At 37.6% G+C, this 23,396-nt stretch overlaps 1 protein-coding gene across 7 annotated transcripts in view; it reads right to left on the bottom strand.

Moving 5' to 3' along the window:
• tjp1b (tight junction protein 1b) overlaps positions 1–7,446 on the bottom strand; it is a 34,988-nt gene extending 27,542 nt beyond the window's left edge. For all 7 annotated transcript variants that reach the window (XM_079254750.1, XM_079254749.1, XM_079254745.1 and 4 more), the window contains exon 1: positions 7,315–7,446. The gene's annotated coding sequence lies outside the window, so the exon portion shown is untranslated. The remainder of the gene's footprint in view (positions 1–7,314) is intronic.
• Positions 7,447–23,396: the final 15,950 nt, after the last annotated feature.

Raw genomic sequence — 23,396 nt, forward strand, 5'->3', positions numbered from 1 at the left:
AGGTGGAGTCGTGCAGGTGTCCTCTCTGCTCCTCTGACTGGCTGCAGCTGCAGCCGGAGCGACTGAGTGCTTTAGGACGGGGAGAGACTCTCGTTCTAACAATAACTTTACAATATGCGCTTTAAAGTCAGTCGCCAAAACACCAGGAAAGTCTCCAATAACTCCAGTAAAAGTCGCTAGATTTGTCGCTAGTCGCTTTTCACAAAACAAGTCACCAGATTTAGCGAGTAAGTCGCCAAGTTGGCAACAGTGGCTACACGCTGCCTCTCATGACGTAGCACGTAGCTCACGTTATGTACATAACTAGGTGCGCTTGCTTTAACTCTCTGTGCAAAGCGGTGGAGAGTCGAGGAGGAGGGAGAAAACCCCGCCCACAGCTAAAAACACCTGCGTGACAACAGGATACTCGAATATGATGAATATAGGCATTTTCTATATCGCACAGGGGACTAGCCACGATATCTCGAGTATATTCGATATATCACCCAGCCCTAATCTGTGGGTTCTTAAAATGTTTGTGATTCAGACATCCCTGTTGTATATGAAGGACACTGTGACATAACTATCCAGTAGTGTTCATTTGCTTTGTTTTGAAAGTTGAGTTATTTTACAATATCAGGACTTGCATGGCTCCTCTGTAAGAGCATACTGCATGATTGAACAAGCATGAGAATTCATCCTAAGGCAACGTCAAGCATCCGCACTATAAGCCAAGCACACATACATATATTCTCTGTTGTTTACAAAGAGTTTTATTTTTCCTTCCCACAGAATAGCAATATATATCTATGATTTTGTTCATATCAAAAGATAATGTTACCCTTCTCTTGACAGCGAAGTTTCAAGCAATGTTAAGAAATCAAGTAAGACCAAAGCAAGAACAGATGGAACATTATATTTTTTATTCACATCATCCTTCTATGTTGCATTAGCTGCATGTTACCTACATTAGACTCAGGGCGGCTAACATTATAAATAAATCATCTACTCAACGTTTTAAACATTCAGTACAGCATGTTATAGTATTCTTGTTACTTATAAATTTCTGACATTAATAAAATGGCTCCAGCCAGCTCCTGTAAGGGCATCATTTCCATATCCATCTTTGCCCTGCTCTGTGCAGGTTTAGCAGAAAGAAACATTGACATGTATGAAACAGCACAGAGATTAAGAACAAAGATGTCTGTTCTGACAAGAGATAAGAGACAGATTCGTTTCCAAGTACCCATTTTGAAAGGAACTGCAATAAAAACATGCATCTAATGCACTACTTAAGTAACAGATACAAAAAAGAAAAAAGATGATCTGGTGCTCTGACATTTCAGTTGTACATTTTGTACCCCAAAGCTCCCAGTTACAGACCAGCATCAAAGTCAACACCAATCAAAGGCAGTGAATGGGATGGTCTTCACCTCTCCCTGGCTCTGCTCCTGAGATTCTGCTTGACTGATCCATGTGCTTTTAAAGGTGCAAAATGTAGGCTGCTCTCTGAGAGCTAGACATGCTAGCGACTGCTAAAAACAAAACAAGTGCTCGGCACCAGTAATTTGAGCTATTGTTTTTGTAAAGAAAAATGCCATTTTCCTACATAACCCCCCCCTCCTCTAATTCCAGTTCTGACACATCAGCTTGGACCATCACTATGCACAAATGTTAAACTACCCATTTCCCTCATCTTTGATAAAAATTACAAACAGTTACCCTGACAAGGCAACAGAGACATTATCATAATCAGACTAATAAAAAGTTCAAACCACAAATTTTGGGAAATTTGGGTAACCTACATATCAAGACATAGGAACAACAAAAAGGACAATGTGACGCACGCCATTTACCACACACAATGCAGTTAAAACAAGGTGCGTAACAGTGCTTTTGTTGTTTTGAGCATCAATAAGCAGGATGGAAATGAAAAGGCTGTTTCAAAGAAACCCATCCACTGTAATGACAACAGCGATGGAAAAAAACAACACTACTCTCCTGTAGTGTTTTCAAATCCGACAGTAGCAAACTAAAGCACAGAGCCATCAGAGATGATCACTGAATCTAATCATACAGCCAAATGTGTTGAATGCTTTAACCACTGTAAACAGCTGTGACTATGGCTGCGGTGATACAAATCAATAAGCAAAGAAATACCAAGAACACATTTTAGGATCAATTAAAAGAGCCGGCATACTTATAAAACCTCTCCTGGATTTTGTAATAGTAGATATAAAAGATAGTCAGGTTGAGTACTGAAACCAATGCAAATAAAAAGTTGACCTAGAGCTCAGCGGTGAAATCACAATCTTACCAGGAAGAAATAAAAACTGATCAGGGATTAGCAAAAGCATTTTTGTAAAAATATCACAATTCCTACAGCATGTCAGTGCTGTAAGACATGAACTAACATCAAACCAAGGCCATACAAATTGTGAAACCCTACTCATCAGTAAATATAACAATCAAATGAGACAAGCCTGACACCCAAACACAGATGATAAAGGCAGTGAGATAAATTTGTTTCCCCTCTCACCAGAGCCTGGAAGAGGTGACAGATTCCACACATAGTGCAGAGAGTATACTATCTTCTGCCTCCCAATCTCCAAATTAATTTTTTTTTATTTTTTTTTTTTTATAAGAATCAGCTTATATTAGAGGGTTGCCACATTTAAGTACCAATTCAAATATGCTAATTTTTATGTAAAAGCCTTATCCCTTCCTTTGATATGTAAAATGCAAATGTTTAGAAAATGTTAACATTTTCTAAACTTTTTACTTTTTACCCAAGTAAAAAGTGAATAAATAAATAAGACATGTTATGCAACAACAATTTTTTTTTCACATTATTTTCAGTCTGACATCTTGATATTTCAAAGATGCACAATACGTGTTTCGTAATGTAACTTCTGCTGGAGTCGTTTTTGACAATATATAACAGAATTTATACAATCGCTGTTTACTGTGTCTACCATTTTATTTTCACAATAAGAGTTGGTGCACATTTAAAAAAGGTACAAGATTTTTTTTTTTTTTTTTTTAGAGGTGTTTGATTTCCTTTCTATAACTCAATGAACATTATTAAGTCAAACACGGCTTGTCAATAACACTGCAGTACATTTATGCAAAAATATTCATTTTGTATGTGTGGATTTCAATATAGTTGAATAAAAAGAGTTGATTGGGAAATTTGGAAAGAAAATAATGTTACAGATAGCTTCAGGTGGTTTTTGCGATTTTCTCTTTTTTAAAAGGTGGGTATTCATATACTAAAAATATTTGGTAATAAGTTTGATGTAGTTGAAAAAAATATCTATTCAAAGGATCAAATTATTTCTGAGGACATAATTTTTAAAACGAAGCCAGTCTGCAGGCATATATTTTTTAGTGTGCTGAACATAAGGACTGACTGTCACCGCTAATAATTTTTTTAAGATTAAATGTTTAGACAATGTTATATTATTCATTATCAAAGTATTAATGTACTTTAGTCAACATTGAAGTTCTGATGCATATTCCTTCAGAAGAGACAAGATGCATGTTGCTTTGTCAGAGCAATACTCTGCATTGGCTGTTCTTTTTAGTACATTTTCTCAAAGCACATAATATAGCAAACATGTTAGCAAACAGAGCCAATGTTGCAGATCCAAAGTTCATCAAACATGAACAATCTTTAAACATTTAAGCTTTAAAAGACACTCCTAAGGATGTAGGTTTGGTGTGACATATCCATGTCTAGGATAGCAGCTAGATGCTGTGGTCATTACATGAGCCTGTGAGTGTGCTGAACACATGAAGCAAGCAATCCGCTCCTAAACTCAATCAGCCCACTGGAAGTTATCAGTACCCCACACAGAGTACACAAGAGAGCAGGAATGTGGTGATAAGCTGAGGCACCAACCTGCTACCCGCCTCCTCTTAATCACAGTGATTGAAACAAGGACAACGGAGCCAAAGAAAAGTGGTAATGATAAAGGATGTTTCCATGCCATTTTCACGTTGAAATGTGACTGATGAAAGACTTTGCAAGCCTCTGTATCCTGAATATTCCACACACCATTCAAACAAAGATTTATGATGGACTTTATTTGTACACGCAAGCCTCTGTATAACAGGAGCTACAACCATGACACAAAACATGCCATTTGTTTACAGAGCGACTCACTCTGCTAAAAGAACATGTCAAGTGTTTGCTGAGATAGCTTAACTAAGCCATGCAACAAAGTTAAAAACTCTTTAATGTCTAAGGTAGACATGAACTGCAAAACTACAAACATCAATAATTTTGAATTCAAATTATTGTTAAAAGATATATGTAAAAAATACTGTTTAGCCATGGAAATGCTGCTCCACAAAATGCCATAGATGAAGCTCACCAGCACATACGATATAACAAATTAAAAAATTATATCATGTCATTTGGGCTCAGCTTAGTCTAAATTATAAGTTAAAAAATAAAATACTATGCTAGCATTGCTACCCTCAAGGCCAAAGCTTTGGCCACAGGTGGAAAGCAAACTACAGACAAGCCTTTGCTCCATGACCCACTGGATAGAGAACTGTCATTAAATCCTTCATTTTGGATTTAATTCATTACAAATAACTTTTTTTTAAAGAAGTAGTCATGACCAATACTGGACATGAGAGTGACTGATGATGGGACAAAAATACATCTTTAAGGCCTAAATAACTACTGAATAATATTTAGATTTTCAAAGTCAGTAATGATTTTGACTTTGTGTTTCCTGGAAAAAGCTAATCCTCACTGAATCTTGATCTTTTTATTTTTTATTCTTTTGGGGCCAGAAACACAATCATGACACATCATAAAATAAATACCACATGGCACAACACACTGCAACGATATAAAAAGCCTCAAAAAGATGACCACTACTAATTTTACCTTTCTCTGTTCTCTACTGCTAAACTGACTCCTGTCGTATTAACCACGTCGTATTAACCACTTTTGTCACAACTTTACAATGACGACAGCCAACAGTGACATGGCAAGTTAAAACATTTTTACATCAGTTTCATATCAAGAAGCAGATAACTACTATTGCCTTTTGTGCAATGCTGTTTAGAATAGTCTCTGGCTTATGTAAACAGTCATATTGCATTATTGATGACAACACAGACGGATTCATTAAATCTTTTCCCTTCATTACTTAGTGGCAGCCCTGGGCCATCTCTAACACTGATAAACATGCTGTGTAATGTGGGCATTGTTTTCTAGCATCCTCTCTGTACACACGGACATCATTAACCACCTCAAAGAGGAAGCAAAAGCCTGATGTCCTAACCTTTTTTACATTCAAAAGCTATTTGTTTTTTTCGGGGGGGGGGGGGGGGGGGGGGGGGGGGCATAAGTTACAAAATCAAGTTTTAGTTTCTCCATGTTACATGTGTCAACAAATCACATAAACATAGTAATACAGTCTCATAAAGACATTTACTGTCACAAGGAAAATGAATAGGCCCTCATTCCAGACAGTTTCTATAAATACGTAGGACTACAAAGCTGCAGTCAGTTGAATTTAACTGAAGTAAGCAAAATATCAGATCCGTTTGCCCTTTGGAAACCACAATGACTCAGATGACGACTGCTCCCACAACAGCTTAGGGCAACATGATTTACAGGCCAACATGTATGACTGCCCTTGAGCAGCTATGTATTTTCTTCTTAGCAGGTGACAAGTTTGTCACACTCATTCTGCACATCAGTCTGCAATCTCAATTATTCTAAGGGGAGGGGGGGGGTTAGTATAATCAAGCAATAAAATATCTAATTACTGCAAATATTATCTCTAATGTGGCTCTCTCACTTCATTTGACACATCTATTAACCATGCCCCGCTGCTGTTCCATGTAAAATTACCATCATGACACTAGTGATGACCGATTTTAGTCACAAGCCTGAGGGACACCAGTGTTGAATGATGCAATAATGAATCATCAAACTTCAGGGTAATGCTTCTGCAGACAAGATATTTTTCTTTTTCTTTTTAGAGCTCCATCTTATCAAAAACACAAACATCACATATCAATCGAACACAACTCAGATAAAATTAGATTGTATGACAAGATCATACCCAAACTATTTCAACAATGTGTATAAAACCTGCATGTAGAATTGCATTGTACTTGGTTAGTTTTGTCATATATAGCTAAGCATATATGACAAGATTACATATTTAACATTTGATATAAAAGTCAAAACATAATCCACAGTTATAAGATGTCTTAGTAAACCAGAATGAATTTCCTACAGCAGTCAAATGAAGTGGAAAACTGAATTAACTTGTAAATTCTCAAGGAGCTAAGATAAATGGAGAAAACCCAGCTGAATCACAATCTGGTTATGTCATCAGAAAGTGAATGTGAAATGTTATAATTTCAAAACAGTTTTACATATTGTAAAGATAGATGGTCTGACTGGTTTACAGTAAATGTATAAAACATGACCGAAAAAGGAAACTATATCAATATTCAACAGGTGATAAATGGTGCCTCTGGTCTTTTTTAGCGTCAGTAACATTTATTATAAGGGAAATTAACAGAACCAGATAGTTAGCTTGCATCAGCTAAAACAACCACTAGCCCACATGAAGGATCCAAAATACGGCTGACATGACAATGCATTATAACGATAGTCAAAATCCCAATGTCACCAAACCAAAGCAAGCTAATAAGCTAACATTAAATTTTTCCTTAGCTTTACCAAAAACACCTCCGTTTTATTAAGGGATCATCTAAACAAGGTGAGCCACTGGGTGACCTTACGTTTTATGTAGGAAGTAAAGATGCCCTATTCCTAGCAGCTGATTTCAGGCGAACACTCTTCAATTTCCTGTTGCAATCTGACTTTAAATAAACCTCGTCCCCCGTTTAGTACCCTCTTGGGTAAATCAAACCCCGAACTGGCCGACATTTTGTTCCAGGAGCTAGGCTAGCTTCGACTCGCTAGTATTACCTGGATGCACTTAACAACCGCTACGACCGATGACAGCATGAATGGAGGGCATTTAACGATTTAATACAACCACCTATGCAAGCTCGGCAAAGAATATGACAAGGTACAGTCTTATTAGTGATTTCAGTGGAAGGATAACGTTGGCATGTTGGGCAGCTAGCTCTGCGCTTAGCATAGCGCGCAGATGCAGTTTGCTAGCAGTGAGGCAGGTCGGCTCGCATCGTTATCGCTCGTTTGTAGCCGCCTGGGGACACATCCAGCGCGCTCCTGCAGCTAGAGTGGAAGAAATCACTTCCAGAGAGCTTACTCGTGGATTTTTTTTTTTTTTTTTTTTAAAAAAAAAAGGAAAACTCATTCACCTTCGTAAATACAATGATCCTCGCGGCGTGCTTGTGAAAATCTTACAGAGGAGGAGAGATCTTCCTGGTGTGGCTCCAGAGCAGCAGCAGCCGCCGCACTGCAATGGCAGGCAGTGGATGAAGCCTTCCTTCTCCCCCCTCTACGCTCACACTTCGGCTGCCTTCCCCGCCGCGGCGACAGTGACAGCTTCGCTTGGAAGAAACCATTCTGGTTTATCCGCGGGGGGGAGGACAGCAAGGATACAGGGAGGATGCTTACAGCAGCAGCCGCAGCAGCAGCAGCAGCAGCAGCAGAAGGCATCCAGCAGCATCAAGCGCCATTCCAGCGACGGAGAAAACACACTGACGGAGCTCCAATCGTTCATGCTGAACATAACAGTGCCCACCATGAAAGGAAGAATGGATGCGACTGACCATTATGTAATCGATCTTAATAAATACATTAATGCTGACACAAAATAAAGAAAACTCACTATCCTTATTGCCCATAAATATTTCACAACTCCAAGGTATGTCTCACTAAAGTCCCAGTTCACATGTCAAGTTATGGCTTATTGCATCTTCATCATCATTACACTGTGGAATTTTAAATGTTCTTTATACTATAACAATTTTTCTTTTTTTTTTTAGAATATGAAATGATGGTAAAAAATAATTAGAATTTAAACTATAATGTAGATATGTTTTATTTATTCTTTCCAACTAAAGGGGATAAGGGGTTTTAGCTTTTGAGATGATAATAAGTGATCCCAAACTAATAGGAATAAATACATTACACAAGACCAAAATGAAATACCTAGTCTTCTGCACTGTAAACTTTAGTAAAAGCCCTAAAACACACATGTGTACAGGATTAATTGTGTATTTTGCAGCAATAGCAATTGACAGCAGTATTTTTACTCAAACACCTATTTAAGTGATGATGTAAATACATAGTCGACAAGTGATGTGCTGCAGTATTTGGTCTTTGGTAAAATCTCAACAACCATATCCTTACCTGACATATCCACATCTATTTCCACAAAATGGCAGTGTAAATGATAATATAGAAGTGAAGGACAGTTTAATTTAATATCATGGTTTGATTGATAAAGTGTCCTTCATAACTAATTAATAGCCACAGAGGAGGTGGTTTAGCTGTCATACATTTCTGGATGTGTGTGTCTGGGATAAACAACTGCTCCAGGATAAAGATTAGATGCCCTTGGTACAAAATATATTTAACATTGATGTTATATTGTTTTGAATGTACAATACATTATTCAGAAATCAGTTCGGACATTACTTTTAATGACAGCAAATATAAAGCTTTTTATATGGAAAGCTGAGGTGGGTTACCCAAGTAGTAATGACATACTGCAGAAAGTCATTTAAAATGCAGAGGATAGAATTAAAATCCATCCTACAGTCACGATGCTCAATAGTCCTTCCCTTGGGGCAAACAGATTTAATCAATATACAGTAGAATGTAAATTGTGCACTGCACCAAACCCCACTCTTTAGACTTTCTTGCATGCAGTTTAGATTTTGTGCTGGTTTTCAAAGAACCCCCTAATTCTCTGCAGCACCTTTTGCTGTTGTGCATTTTATCACTTTGAGATTGTGTGACCGTTCTTGTCACCTCTAACTCTGGCACTAATGAGCGCAGGAGAAGATAGGCCTGAATGTAATGCTGGAGGAGCACAGAGGTCCTGGAATGTTGCTGACGTTAGGAGAGTTGCTGCAGACTTCATTGGAGGAACAGGAGGAGGGGGGGTATCTTGAATGTATGATTTTGACATGCCCAAGGTCAAAAGAATTAGATAAACAAGGGCAGTCAGAGAATTTCCTGTGGAAAAACAAATTGTGATTTATCACTGTAGTAACACACTGAGTTTTAAATAAAACTCAAAATGCATTTGTGGCGTGCGCCTCTGGCCAGAACATTGCCTGCATTGGTAATTAAGGTTCAGTATCAATGTTGTGTCACAACTTGGATCATGACTATAAACAGGAACAGACACCAAAAGCCAATTAAAAATCATTTATTAAAGCAAAAATAATATGAAAAATTGTAGAGTGTAGATTGATGAATAAACTTTGTGACTGTAAATGCTGTCATCTAAACTTCAAAACGAAGAAAGAAACGAAGCAAACTAATGCTGGAGCTTTTTATTTTTATTGTCTCCCAGGCTCCAAGTCCTTCAAACAGGGCAAACACCGCCATTTAGCCAATAACAGCACTCGGGTCATATTGTCCTACAGTCGCAAAGGGATCCACCTGCAACAAACACTACCAAGAAATTCAATAAAAGTAGAAGAATGAAAAAAAAAAAAAAAAACAGAAAAAAAGAAGCAAGAGATGTCAGTGGCACACTGCTCTCTCCTTGCCTTCAGCAACATTGGTAAACAAGAAGCAGAGTACGACAAGTGTCGAGGAACAACAAACCACTAACCATCATACATGGCATGAAATGAGACAAAGCCCCAAGACTGCATGACTGCAAAAACAGGGACCATTGTCAGTCTCTGTCTGGAGAAGAAACCGATGGGCCTCACTACTTCCACATCATCATGGCGCAGCAAAACAGCACCTGTGCCTACCTGACCTGCATCCATCTGGAAATTACGAAATGATGAGCTGCTTAAACAGGAGAGGATCAGAGCAAAGACGATCAAAGGTTTACTGATATTCAGACGACAAAAGGAACTCACACTGGCCTTCAGCAGCTCAGTAAAAAGAAAACTAGTTGAGAAGATCTGACAAAAACTCCTATATCCAACCAAACCTGAGCAACCTTCCAGACCTGATACAGCCCGGTTCATCAGGTGTTGGAATGCCACTGTTGTATTTCTGAGATCAAATGGCATCACTGTATAAGAGTACAGCCTAGATGGTGTGATAAAAGCATGTATTTATTGTACATGCTTTGTCGATGGCACTTGTCAGTACTTCTTAATTAAATCAAATTCGCTTACAAACCTGGCAGACCCAACCTGATCTAGCAGTAACCCATTCTGGATAATGGGAAGTGTTCTGGTTTGGCCACAGATACGAAGCACTCCAACCCACCAAGGCAGACGGGCAAGACACCAAAACCAGTCCACAGACTGAACTCTCATCCAAATGAGCAAAACTGGACCATACAACTACCAAATCAAGCTAGAACAAGATTCCCCACCAAAACAATAGGCCAGACCAACACACGCTGACCACGACCACTAACAAAGCCAAACAAGACAAAACAGAAAACCAAACAGTGAACCACCAAAACAAGCCCCAAAACTGTGCTCAGCAGGCTGTCAAGTGGACTGTGCAGCACAAATACAGAACTAAAGCAGACAAGTCCTCATTTCGTCACAAGCTGGCTCATAGTTCTAAAGAAAAAAAGGGGGAACAGGATATAAGAATTACAGCGAAATTATTAAAGCAAAAATAGCATGCTCCAGGTGTTACAAATCAAGCTGAACAGTGCCAATTAGCAGTCACAGCAGTCAGATCCTTCAAGAGCTCAAAAAAGTAAAAAAAAGACAACATTATCACCGCCATAAGGAGTTATGAGTAAAAAATATTAATAAAGAAGTCAAAACTAAGCCAAAATGCATGAATGTAAACTTTTCCCTGCAGTGAGGTGAAGTAATTAAACGCTACTTAATGTGTTTCTGTCCTTGAAATCCCCTCTGTTATTTCTACTACAGTCATCACTGGCTCCAGCAGCACGGAGGGAGTTTCGTGTCCTGTGCAGAAGAAAAATGCAGCTTCTCTCTTCCCATTAGCACAAAGCACAGTGAAGATCCAAACCAGAGAATGACTGCAGGAAAGAAAATCACACAAGTGGAAAGGCAAATTAGAAATTCACAGCAGGTTAGGTTATAGAGTGTGCCGCCCCTGACAGTGACTGAGTCACCTCTTGGTTGTGCAGGTCAGGAAAACAGCCTACTAAGGAAAGTTTGGCAAGGCTTTGTATGTGCTTTAATGACTGCAGCAATCCAATGACATGTTAAACGTAGCACTGCAGCAGAGGAAAACACATTTATTTGATGTATTGCTATGTGAGAGGAAGTTCAAGATGTGGTGTCGTTTAGCAAAAAGTGGAGGCCGATATGCTACATTTTGGTGATTCTTAACATCTCTCCAGTGGTTATCTTGACAAACTAGAGTTTAATCCCACAATGGAGTTAGCTGACAACTGGAAAAAGTGTCATATTTCTGTGATTCCTCTGTTTCCTCTGTCAGCTTCACTGACCTCCAGCATGAGAGGGCAGCACACTGAGTTGACAGCTGACCCAGTAGTTCAGGAGAGAGAGGTTTCATTATGCCATGCCATTACAAAGTGCGGCAGAGTGCGGTCATTCTAGCAAGTATGAGATATCTTGTAAAGTCAGCAGTTAAAGAAATACCTATCAAATGGTGCTTTATAGAGGAATAAAGTGTGACCTCGGGAAAGCCGAGCTGAGAATATTGAGCAGGAAAATCCAGCTGAAAGATTTGGCTGCAGCCTCCTGGTCTCTGTTCAGCTGCTTAGCATCTGATTTTGCAATGATCCCACACATCATGAGATACATCTCATCTTTCAGCTGAATACGTAGCATTGATGATAACATTGACACAGCTGGCTGTGTTATTCCTGGCTCTTATGTAAATGGCAACTTTCAAGACAGAACGGGCTGTATCATTATTTTTGTTTTCATTCACTACTGAATTTATTCAAACAAATTATATTAATTTACATATTTTGCTCTGTTGATTAAGTTCATCTATTCCCTTTAGACTAGTAGAAATTAATCACCCTAAATATACATCTGCACATGTATTGTTTTAGTTTTTCATGAATTTGCTATTTATGCCAATTAGAATTGCTTTACATATTTTAAGCATCCTTAAACAAAAACATATAGAAATCATTAAAAATGCAATCATTAAATGTAAAAACAGATGGCTTCATGCAATAAGTGAAGAAAGTATTGGCTTCCAGTGAGACGCTGAAATATTTAAAAAAAAAAAAAAAACCTTCCAGACCTTCTGTTTTTAGAAAATTTTGGATGATTTTTTTATTTTTTATTTTTTATTTTTTTATACTTAGGCAGAAATTTCAATAGTAGGCTATAATCCAAACTTTCCAGATTGACCATGATCTGCTGGAAGGTTTATCCAGAAGACTTTATTCATAGACTGATTTTAACAGCATAAAAAACAAAACAAAACAAACATAAAACGTTTTTTCATGGTACAAGACTTTTCACTGATTTTAAAGATTTGCTTTAACCTACTGTATAACTCTATTTGAGCTGCTTGGGAAGTTTTGTGATAACTTCTAGTGAATTTTATCAGATTTACCTGCAGTGTCTCTTGCAGGCGATTCATTTTGTTCTCACAAACATTCAATAGTTTACAAATTTTGCACAGCACTTTTATTGCCAACAAGCTGCTGAGAGATGTGTTTACTGCGTTCCACTTGAAGAGAAAATTAATGCAATGAAGCAACTACATCAGTACAAGTAATGAAATGGAAAAATATCACTGCACACAACCCTGTGGCTGTCCTTGGGCAAAATTGCTTCTGCGTTTTTGTGCATTATTTCACTGTGTCAGAATTGGTGTCCAGGTAAACAGTGTTTTCTATCATGTCTTTGATACACTCTCATTTTAAAGGCAGAGCTGAAGTGACATGAGACAAACTGATGCCTTTGACATACAAAATGTGATTGACAAAGCACAAATCTGGATTTACTGTTTTGTAAATTTCAGAGCTGAAATCATAGCGTGTTCAGGGAGGGAATACATATTTTTTAAAGATCCCTGAAATGAACCTATAATCTCTGTCTCATTTCCCACCAACAGCAGAGAGCTCAGACATATCAAGCCTGAAGATCACGTGACAGCAGGCCACCAACATCCAAATCCTCTCAGGATCAAACCACTCATGTTCGGTTGCAAAGAAGCAATCACCTAAGTAAGATCATCCCAGGAGGGGTGCACAAATGCTAATAAAGAAGAACAATTCCAATCAGTTAATGCAGATGTGTATTATGACACAGGAGGTTTTAGCTGTGAACTGTAAAGTTAAATTGTTCTGTCGTTGAATAAACATCCAGATCCAGATTACAGTGTGTCACGTTGGGCTGAATGGCTCAAGGGGCCTAAGAGCTTTTAAAGCAGCCGATTCCTGATCAATCAAACTGTGATTGTGTAGGCAGCCAGAAATGGCAGCAACAGATTAATATTCAATGTTGAATAACAAGAAATATTCAGAGGCTCTTTTCACTTAATCCAATGGGTTGAAAACTTACAAGGTTGGCCAAAAAGTATGGTGTATATATATATATATATATATATATATATATATATATATATATATATATATATATATATATATATATATATATATATATATATGTATATATATATATATATATATATATATATATATATATATATATATATATATATATATATATATATATATATATATATATATATATATATACACACCATACTTTTTGTGAGTAAGACAATTGGGAGCATTGGTGGTCTTGGATCAGATACCCCATTTGCACTGGAGTGAAGGGGCACTGTGGAGGGCAGCTAATAGGGGTAACAGAGACAAGAAGAAAAAGGGAGAAAAATCACCTAGGGGTAATTTACCGCACTGCGGAAACTAGCAAAATGATACTATAAATCTTCTGTCCCTCTCAATTCAACTGGAAATTAATTTTTTTTTATCACATCTACAGGTTGACTCATTGATAAACTCACTGAATAAAAGCACACACATATTTTACAATACAAGGTTGCCTCCAGTGTGATGCATCAAATGAGCATAGAGGGTAAACGTGTTGTCCTGTTTGGCTTCAGGAAACTCACTAGTGGGCATTTGTGAAATCCTCGTACAATTGTCCTGTATTCAGATATTTTTTGATTACATGTGAAGGTAAAAATTCATTCATGCCATGCAAAACCGACCATTTCAGTGTATTCCTGCACATTTATGTAGTTAAACTCTGCCCTCTGCAGGACTTCAGCTGCACTCTGCTTATATACATGTCTAACTTGACTATCAAACCCTACAAGAGCAAATCTGTATGCAGTCATTCATGGTGGCGTGAATGGAAGCATGAGGAGAGCGTGTCTGCGTGATTTCAACCCCTGCTGGCTAATGATGTTGCACGCACCAATGATGAGGGAGACACATGAAGGAGTTGGGGTTGTTCACCCACGGGTCCACCGTGATGGGATGCTCTGGAGTCTAAACAGCATATGGTGCCTCCCAGGGCATCAACACACATCCTACATGTCCAGCAACACAGCAGGCTGCCCCCAATACTCATACACAAACACACACACACACACACACACACACAAACACAAAATGTACTTGCACTTCTTCCCTCACTTCATTCTCACAGTGTGGGCATTCGAGCTTTATGCAGACTCTATAGCATATAAAAACCGAAGCATTTATTTTGTTAATATATTCAGGGAAATGCTCATTGGTGACATTTTAAATCTCCCACTGGATTCCATCGTAAGATTTTAAACTAACAAAAGGCTCCTATACACGTTGTCTCATGATAAAAGACCATCACTGAATTTTAACATGGTGGTGAAAAAATGTTCAAATCAGAGTGTTTCCTGATTTTCCTCAGATTTATGTCATTAGAAATTGAATATCCTTGTTGTTTGAATCATTAGTTGACCAATTAAGAACATTTAGGGAGAAAAAATGGAATATTAAAGTAATAGATAACAATTGTAACTATTTGATGCAGGTGTTGTGAATGATTTGATGTCAGTGAATAACATTGCTCACCCAATATTGTCTTACGATCAAACTGCATCCAATTTATATGAAAAATCCTGTTTCCACTGTGAAGATAAATGTAAAGATCTGCTCCATATAAATATGTGTTCATATCATGATAATCAATCAGCAGCCAATGTAATCTACAGAACATCCACAATTGCAAGCAGCCAACCTGATGATTGATTAAGTTGTCTTAGAGCAACCTTCCCAGTGGTTCATTCTTCGTGCTTGACTTCCCCACCAGGGCCACCATCTTGATTCCTACAAACATTACATCATCCTGCTGGTAGTCCTTCACATGACCTAACACTCAGGAGCTCAGATGGGAGAAATAAAAGAAAGACCAAGCTCTCTTTGACAATGAATCAAAATCATGAAAGCCTTTTTTTCTAATTTAAACACAACCAGAATGTATCTCTTGAAGGGAAATTATTGCATGTGATGTTGTTTCGTTGCCCGTTTTCACTAATCCACAACTGCAGATGGCGCTTGCTGTTCAGCTCTCGCTTCTTGCCATAAATCACAAGAGAAAGTCAATAGAGTTGTTGGGATTTATGCGGGTTTGAGTCTTCTCTTGTGAGATGATTTGTAGTTGATGATCAGCAAAAGCTCGGCCATAAAAACAGTTCAAAGGCACGACTCATTTTCTTCAAATTGTCCACTGACAACCAAGGTTGTTGTACCCTGTATCCTTTATGGGCTGAACAAGATGATCAAGCCTTTTTTTTTTTTTTACTGAGAACAGCAGGAAATCACTTTTAAGCACGGGTGACAATATATGTGTAGGAATTGGTGAATAATAGATGCAGATTCATGAATCCCGTTTCAGAAAGATAGTTAACAGAAGTGTCAGCATATTGCTGCAATATGTGTGACACGATGGTTTTAAATACACACAGCACACAGGGCCTATAGTGGTCAACCATATGTCCAATGAGCGGACACATGGACAGGCCGTACTCTTGAGTCACAGCTTCAAGGAATGTAGTCAGCATCTGCCATCGCCTCCATGCAGCCTGTGGGATTTCGCATGAAATCTTCACAATCATCACACATGGTCAGTTCCTCTTTAGCGTCACATGTAAACCCTTTATTTCACCTCCAATCACAAGCCAGTGATTATCACCTAAAGGAGGGGGGGGGAATCATCCAATCAACAGTTCTTACATAACAGACCTGTCTCAGTAAGAGAAAATCAGCAGCTTCAATCAGTGTCTGCCTTCAATGCTCCATCCTAGTCCCATCTACAGTGTTAGTTGTGATAAAGCGCCTGCTTCTATCCACTCCTCCCTCCTTTTCTGCCTAACCACAGCCCTTGTGGTGTGTCCCACTCAGGTACAGCTCTCTGTTCCCACCTCCATGCCTTCATCATGCAGGAGCAATCTCCCTCTAACACGCCCTGCATATGCAGATTGGTTAATTCAGCTGCAGTTGCTTCCTCCGTAAATGCATCTGCAGCACTTTCCTAAGACTGAGCAGCAAATAAATGCTTACGCTGGGGCTTTTTTTTGGTGGTGGTTTGGGGGGTGGGAGTGCCTCTGTTCATGGCAGATTGCAGCCAAGGATGGGATTTAAGGAGTGGAACAGAGCAAGCAGAACTAATAAGATATTAAGACTTTCACCAGCGCAAACCTTTGTCCAGCTGGTGACTTATCCTGATCTGTTATGGAATAACTAATTAAATTGTGCTTTTTATCTTGGCTTAGCTACATCTGCTCCTGCTGATACTGTCTTAGTTTCTGCAGCTCACCTTATTGCCTCTGCAGCAAACATTCTTCTAACATTCTCCAAAACAGCTGAGGATGCAGGGGGAAAAATACTGTATTTTAAAAAAAAAATATCTCCACTAAAATGACACGAGAACTTCCTTCAGACCTCACATTGAATCAGAGCAGCAGCAAAAGTTAACTTTTTATGTAAAATATGTATGATCTATTGTGTTTTACCATGGAGAAGCTGAAACGCAGTAAGCCATATGGAGTGTTCACAAATACAACAACATTAATGCATAAGTGAGCAAAGATGCAAATCCCAAAGTAAAGCTGAGTGTACTGTTTTACACCACCAGTCCCTAAAGTTGTATTTATAGGACAACAAAGAAATGTCAGTTTTTGAAAACATGATATTGGTGGTGTAAATGATAAAGAGCACAAGAGTTTGGGTGATACAAGAACAGATGGACCAATGCAGCTCCCTAAGGCAAAATAAAAGAACTATATGCTATAAACAGGGTGGCTTTAAAACTGGATGAAGTGCTGTAAATGAACACAGAAAAATAACTCCTTTCACAAGCATTGGGTGCACTGAAGACTGTTATTAACCCCTCCTCTCTTCATCTCTGTTGTGCTTTTTTGCAGCATTAGCACTAAAATCTGATTCAAGCTTTCTGTGAACAAGTGCAGTGCTTGCCAACACAAATGACAGCAGGAGTCGGCCTGAAGCCAAAGTCCTCCCCGGCCTATCAAGAGAGAAAAGCAATCAAAAGAAGCAATCGATATAAACAAAGTCTTAACTACTATTGATTATTTACCTCTACACTGATGGGCAATGATAGCTGTGGACCTTAATTCATTTCCTTACTAGATTAATATCTTCAGTAGTCAGTTAAAATAACCAAGCAGATAAAATTTTCTTTGGTAAGACATTACGCCAGATCACCTTGCAGCTCAGTAGCGGTGTTGTGTCTGTAGTGACACTTCAAGAGGATGCAATGGAAACTGTTCCTCAGCTCAGCATCCTGCAGTCTCATCACTCACTGTAAAGCAGACTGTTACTTCCATCAGCTGCATTTGAGTTTAGGCAGGTCAGCATATTTTCCTCCAGTGCACACAGCCTGTACATGATATATAGACTGTGTGTGTGTGCATATGTGTGGATATATATATATATATATATATATATATATATATATATATATATATATATATATATATATATATATATATATATATATATATATATATATATATATATATATATGTATATAAAAATAAATGTTTTTATATATATATCTATATAACCCTAACAGCAAGACAGAGGAAAGCCAGAAGCCTTTTAACCAGCCGCAAGCTTTCAATCCCTAGTGTGAGCAAGCAGCCTCTTGAGCCATTGGAAGCATTCTCTGAGTGACAGGCCATAAAGACAAATGAGTGCAATTTGGTTCACTCTCTCAATGACTCAGAGCAGAGTAGGGGATGAGCATAAAGAAACACTACACTGCCTTTTCCATTCAGGTGAAGGCTTATTCAGCTCATGAACAAGGCCAGCACTAATCTGTCAATTACATCCAAAAAGCCTACAGCATTTCACTAAACACATTTACTAGATGGGAGCTGAACGTTGATTTTTTATTTTCTTTTTAAATCTTTCTCTCTCTCTCTCTCTATACACACACATATATATATATATATATATATATATATATATATATATATATATATATATATATATATATATATATATATATATATATATATATATATATATACATATATATACACACACACATATATATATATATATATATATATATATATATATATATATATATATATATATATATATATATATATATATATATATATATACATCAAGGGAAATATTTGTATATTTTGTATTTGTATATTTCCCTTGATGTCGTGACAGTGATATATGTCCTGCTAAACTCTGTACTGCTACGCTACCATTGTTTTAGCCACACTGAAACAATGCCAGTCCATTGATTGGTCAACTTCTTGCATTGTAATATTTTCACTATTTTTATCTGCTACAAGAAACACAATTGACAGTTGTTTTGCTATTTAGTGAAAAAAAAGTACTTTGAATAGTAGATGGATTTAAGAGGAATTTAATACAGATATCCATGATCACAGGAAGATAAATCAGGATAATCCAAATGGTTTGGTCTCTAATCCACTGATATTCATTATTGAACACAATGGAGTTGACGTTTATGTTTTTCGGGGAAATTTGTCTTAGATGTTACTGCTAACCCCAGAATTCATTATAAGAACTTTAGTTTTCCTAACACATTGGATGTAGCACAATGAGACAAAATTCAGATTGTCCACAAAACTGATTTTTCATTGGGAGAAGACCTGCACCTAAAGACAGGACTATTTCTCTCTAAGGGAAGGGAGAACTGAGAGACCCCTGGGCCGGCAGTACCCCAATCTTAAACTATTCAGACAAATATCCAGAATTAATTAGTATTCATCCAGGTGAGCCTCAAGAAACAGGTAATAATGTACTCTGAGGAGTAAACATCCTGCACCCCACTCCCGAATAGTGTAAGCAGTTTTGTTCAGGCAGTAACTATTGTTCCCAGGTGTATCAAACCTGGTGGTGAACTGTTTTGCTGCCCAGTTGTGAGAATAAATATGTAGGCAAGTAAAAACATCTGGTTTTATTTTGAGTTTGAATACTTGGAATATTACTGAGCCACTACTGTAAGCTAAAAACAAACTCTGAAATAACCAAGGCAACAATAAAACACTAAATGGGTAACAGTCCTAAGGCAGCTAATGCCAGAATACTAAAGTTTGAAAAGTCTTGTGGTGTGAGGACACGGCTCTAAGCAGCTGCACATTTAGCTGAAGATCACACCATGTCAGCATCACGACACCAGCACATTTTTATCTGGAAAGTTCTGTTGTTTTTTTCACATCAGTGTACATAAATTAGTGTTCATACAGCAGGATCTTGCTGTTGCTGACATATATAAATATATATCTGCCTATCCAGGCTGTTTTATCAGGGGATTAAAAAAAACACATAATGCCATCAGATAAACTTAACTGGCTCAGAATGCCAAATAAACAATGATACAGCTTCTAATGGGATTAAATGTAGTTATTTCGATCTCAGGTCTTAGAGATGTTAACTTGTTCCTGTCTATATACCCTACATCTATCCATCTTACTGTTTCTCTTGTTCACCTTGACACAATAGGGAAGAGGATATTTAGTTGCTCTGTCCCCCATCCATAGTACTTACTACCCCTAATCTATGAAATATTGGTTCACTTCTGCACCTAAAGTCACAGCTAAAAGCCCACACATTCAGGCTTGCCTTCTCTCTATGAACAGGAAGGCCTCGGCTGTGTCTTAATCAGTTAGCCTTTGATGCTTTATCCATTTTTATTTGTTTTATTATTTTTTAAATATGGTATTTATTTTCTATATTCATTGTATCTTGTACTATGTTTTTATCTGTACGGTGAGCTTGTATATCTACAAAGGCATCCATAAATAAAAAACATCAACATGTTTATAATTATATGAACTGTTTAATTGCAGTTGTGGGACTTGTAAATTGGTGACAGTACAATTAATCTAAAATGCAATCAGTATATTAATTAAATGAAATCACAAATGTACAGATTTTAGAGCGACATATGTTGCCATTCTGAATTATGGATGTTTCAAGGGAGGGCTTGACTTTTTCAGTAAGACGGTGCCAAACTAAATTTGTCTATTTGGCTCTGTAATAAAAAAAAAAAGCAGGTGCTAAACTAGCCACCTGAAGTATGACACAGTAAATGCAACTGTAAATACGATAAAGTGTAGTTTTTTCTTTTTGCTGAAATCCTTTGTAAAATCAGAAGAAAAGAAGACATTTTGTTTTCCAGACAAAAGCAAGTTATGTCTTCAAAATGTTTCCAAAATATGTTTCCTTTTGTCATATTGTATTTCTGGTTTAAATTTTAAGGTAAAATGTAAAACCAAAATATATTTATGCTGTTTTCAGTCTATAATAATACCTCAATGATTTTCAGATCAAGTCATTTTGATTTAATTCCCATTAGCACATAGCATCCTAACTTCTTCAGAAAGGGGTTGTTTCTCTCAATTCTTTTTAAAGCATAAAATATAGTTTAAGCATTTTTAAGCAACTGCAAAGCAGCAAAATAAACTCTAAAAACGTAATGCTCATACCAAATTAGCATTGGCAACTTTCTCCCAAGCTTCTATTACTAATACCAACCAAAAATGTATCAATAATTCAACCAGCTCAGGGGTTTTGTGGTATCCTTTAATGAGATGTAGTGTTAGAGTTAAATTCACAGCAGTAGCTGAGCTGTCAACATGATATAATTCCCCTGAGGCCGAGGCCCTCCAGCAGTCGACTGCTCTGTCTGCAAACAACAGCGAGTGTGTATCATAACTATTTCTCCTTCAGTTTAGGCATATTAGTCAACTGAATCTCTGCTTTTTTAATTAATGTACAAAATGTACCAAAGAAGTGTTTTATCTTGATTGAATATGACCAAAAGTATCTAGATATTAGAGGAAGAGTTTAACTTTAAGCACTGAAAACCATTGTAGGTAGGCCATTTAATGATAAGGTGTGTGTGTATGTCAATGACATTAAGTGAATACAAAAATGAGTTACAATTACAAATCTCTTGATTAAACAAATCGTTTTGATAACTTTGGGATTGTGTTGCGCACAAAATTGAATCATTTCTTTGACCTGTTTCACCTAATAACAGATTATAAATGCAGTCACTAGAACGCCATGAGCTCCTGCTCATAAAGAGGTGAGTGTGCAGCTTGTTAGCATAGCTTAGCTTAGCATATGTACAGCAAGTACAGTGGTAACTTTCCCCTCAATATAAAGCTCTATATTACTCTACAAGCTTAAGTATGAAGAGGTTTAAACTTTAAGAAGATAAGACTGGACTAAATAATGTTAATAATGTTTTGTCTTGTTTTGGTGTTTGGAAAGGAGAAGAATGGGGTAAACAGTCACTTCACCTTTCACCTTGTTATAATCACCTATAGGATTGTGATAATGTGGTTTAATCCCATAAACACATAGCACATGAGTTAAGATAACATACTACTGTTTAATATAGCCAGACTAGACTAAACATATAAATAGTCTGTTCTAATGGTTTTATTAGTGCTGACTTCGATCACAGTCAGATTCTCCCAGCACTTATCTTTGCTCCATATTTCTACATTTAAGTTTGGCTTTTCTTTTTAACTAAACAAACTAAATGAAATGAACAGATGAAAACAACAGCCTAAATTACTGATTTATTTACTTTGTTTATAAATATATATAAATGCCATATTTTTTCACCTCCATTCCTTGAAACTGTTTGAAGCTCATTTGTAAAGGCCTGATACACTAATCTCTTCATATTTGGGGCATAAACAACATGAGACCAAAACCTGTCCTCTCTTCTTGACAAACTTATTCCTCATGAGCTCTCTTGACAAGCAGATCAGACAGCAAACTCCTGCAGTCCAAATGTGGATCAGATATGTGACCATGCAACAACACAACAGAAAGACAACTCTTTTGAAAATACAACAATCAGGTTTCATTGACTCTGCTACGACAAATGTTTCCAAATCTTTTATGACAGTGTGACAGACCTCCAGAATCTGCGGGTTTATTTGCAATTTGCAACAAAAATGACACCAACTGTTAAAAACAACAGCATGATAACTGTGATGTGAATTACACTGCTTTCATTGCTCTTGTTTGGACAAAATATGATTTTCATCCATAGCACTTATGTTTGGAGGTTTAAGACGAGTTTTGTGTATATGGTGGATTATTGGACAAATCTTTGATGCATCTCTGTGTGTTTCTGAGTAAGTACTGTGTGCTTTCAGCCATAAAAAATCTATTTCGTGTTAGTCTGCTGGCCTGTACATTTTAGCCATACATTACATTGACTGTATTTAATCAATATAGTTCATTAATAGATGGTGTTGGCCTTTCAGTAAGTTTACTCACGTTAGAGTCCAGGAGGTCGATACTGTCCAAGCTCTTGCTTCTGTGGATGCGGCCCTTGATGCGGCGCAGTGATGGCTTGCCCTGACCAGTGCTCGCAGAAGAGGCTGCTGTGATAGAGCCAGCGGTCGGGCTGGGGTGATGCCTGAGGTCAGTGTAGGAGGAGGAGAGGAGGAGAAAGGGGACAGGGAAGCACAACAGGAGGACATCATCAGGGCAAGTAAGCACATGAAAAGCATGGCTGTATCACAGCTGGACAAAGTGCCTCGAACGTGACTGAGGAGGATGATGACTAACGCTGTGGTCGCGTTTGTACATTTTAAAAGGGTGCAGTTACCCTCTGGATGAAATGGCATTCAAGAAATCTATATCAAATGCCACTGGATTAAAATTCACAGAATCACTGAAGGGAACCCGAATAGTTATCAGAAAGTGCTTTATCCTTAACGACAGTAGACCTGGACCCATCTCAGCATACAGGAGCCAAAATGTGGTGTGATGGTGAGAAGACTTGGCTGACCTGCCATGACTCTCAGGCAATGTTCT

This window comes from Telmatherina bonti, assembly GCF_933228915.1.
Source record: "Telmatherina bonti genome assembly, chromosome: 2".
Lineage (NCBI taxonomy): Eukaryota > Metazoa > Chordata > Actinopteri > Atheriniformes > Telmatherinidae > Telmatherina > Telmatherina bonti.